Source organism: Limulus polyphemus, unplaced genomic scaffold, assembly GCF_000517525.1.
Source record: "Limulus polyphemus unplaced genomic scaffold, Limulus_polyphemus-2.1.2 Scaffold2053, whole genome shotgun sequence".
NCBI lineage: Eukaryota > Metazoa > Arthropoda > Merostomata > Xiphosura > Limulidae > Limulus > Limulus polyphemus.
The window spans coordinates 139,065-141,837 of NW_013667663.1; positions in this window are offsets into that span (position 1 = coordinate 139,065).

Sequence of the window (2,773 nt, forward strand, 5' to 3'; positions counted from 1 at the left end):
CCACATGGAGGACAAAAGAACAGAGCCTATGTAGTTGTGGGATCTTGCCTTGCTAATCTAGGCCATGAATACTACATATATACTGGTGCTCTTAGGTCCCAAAAATAACTTTTTTTATTGTCATTTCCATCATATAGAGACAAAAAAGCCAAAATGGACATCACTGTTTACTGCCTTAAGCCAATGGTGGCATTATGAAACACATTAGCTCATCAACATTCACTGGTACCACAAATGAGAATCCTTGCCATTTTTTTGAAAAAAATTCAGGTGATTAATAGCTTGGAATGGTTGAACTCAGGTACATGCAGTGCAATGCCTGATGCTGCCTTTGGATGGCCCAATACTTTATTATGCAGAGTCTTTGAGCCAAGAATAACTCAGTGACTAGGAGCATAGTAATAATGATTTGCATTGAATATTCAACTTGCTGAAGAATCATACTATTCACATGACCTTGTTCATAGCTTCAAAGTGTATAATCTACAACTTGGCTACTTGAAAAGATGATCTGCAATGCCTGCATGGGAAGGCATATCTCAGTACGACATTAGAAAATTATGAGAAGATTCTTATTGAGGGGAACCTGAATGAATCCATGCATCAATACAGGTGTCAGGAATACTGGCTGGAATCTACTTACACATTTTTTTGAGGTTAAAGTGCTACATCCACTGCTTCACTGCCCTAAGCATTATCAAATGCAGTAATGCAGACATAGGGGAACCACTGGGTAGTAAGGGTTTTCGAGACCTTATTACACAGCAGCACCATTCTTGAAACAATAAATCTAGAAAGATGGTTCTTTGGAAGAGAAGGACAGAGTTAAGCTTCATTGTTGGGCACACTGACATTGAAAGAGAAACTGTCTTTATCCTGTCATGCAACAGAAAGAGAGAAAATGTATTTCTGAGCAACAGAAGGAAGGTTGAACATAAGCCATGATTATTGCTGTTTAAGCCACTTTGAACTAGCAGTGGTCTAGGTTGGTTCTGGCCACAAACCTGAGAAGGTGCAGCAGCCTGCTTGAATACCAAATCTATTGGCCAACTAAATTATTTCTGGCATGGCTTGGCATCTGCCTATGAAGACGAAACGATGAGAAGTTTTAGTGGACAGTGGTATTAATATAATTCTCTAGGGCCTTGAAGTGTAACAGGCAACCTGAGTAAACCAGAAGATGAGCTAGAAGGTGTCTTTCTACCTTGTCATTAGTAATATCTGTCACGGAAATGGATGTCATTTTCTCTGACATAGGATCGGTCATTGATATTTTAGGAATAGACCTTCTGGAGAAGTTATCAGACAGCATGGCCTGTATAAAAGAGAAGCTGCACCTCTGCAGTAACACCATCGAATGCCAACCTGTTAGGTCCAGAAAAAGTAGACTACGTGAGTACATGTTAAAGAAGGAGTCATAGCATCCTCGAGAGCAGAAGTAGTTTTCCATGGTGTTATACAGAGTCAGTCTAGTTTATTACCATTATTTTTTGTGATAATAGAATCAACATGCAAATAACAATGCTTTCTGTTCAGAAATTGACCTGCTCTTGTTGGGACAATTAGTTCACAGAGAACCAGTTTTATGTCAGTATCGGTTTACAATTATGGGTAAATTTCTATTCAGCTATCAGCTAGAATGTTTATGAGCATGGTAAGTAGTGTCACTTCAGCTGCAACCATGTCTACAAGCAAATGTATGGTTATTAGAGCTTCTAAGGCTACTGATCAGGTATACTGGAGACAATATGGTCTTAAAACAGTAATAGAAATGCAGTAGATTATTCGATGTGTTTGTTCATATATATATGGTTAATTGGGTGAACTAACAGCCATTCATCATTAAAAACACATGTGGTATGTGCCTTATAAAACAACCACAATTCAGGCTTCCTTGGAGCACCAGAGAACCCAACATTGGAACAGAGTGGGTGCTGAAAGGTGAAGTAGTATAACCTCCATAGGGTACTTGGTCATCATGCCTGGCATGGCATGGTGATTAAGGTACTGGACTCACAATCTGCAAGCTGCAGAATCAAAGTCCAATGCCAAACATGCTTGTCCCTTTCAGCAGTGGGGCGTTATAATGTGTCATCCAATTCCCCTGTTTGTTTGTTAAAGAGTAGCCCAAAGATGGGAGAGGGTGATGTACATTAGCTGCTTTCTCTATAGTCTACTACTTGAAAATTGATGATAGGTAATGCAGAAAATTCTGGAATAGCTTTGTACAAAATTCAAAAAATAAAACTTGGTAACAGTGAAGAGGAAGGAGGGGCACCAAAGTTCTGCATTTGCTTCAGATTGATGGACTTAGACACGTGTTGACACTTTTTTATTACCACGGACAGTTGACTGTCTGTACATACTGAAAAGTGCCCACAGATTCAACTTTCTACATCTCGTTACTGGCAAGTTATACTGGAGAGGCTCGTGTTGCATACACTAAGAGGGTTGCAATAAGATAGATGTCTCATGTATGTGAATAACTTACTAATATTTGGTCCTAAATTTCAATCTGTTACTGAGATAGTGGATAGAGAAGGCACCCTTGAAATAGAAGTCATAGAAAAGTATGTAATTGTGCATACAAGTGTTTTTGGCAGTAATTGTGATAAGACATTGGGAAGAAAAGTTGTTCATGTCAAAGAAAACTGAATCAAACTGTTGTTAGTTCATATTTGCAATGAATAGCCTTGACTGTTTCTCTCTTGGAGTCTGATAATGGGAAATGACAAGTGTTGGTCATGAACAATAACTTCACCAAATGGCCCAG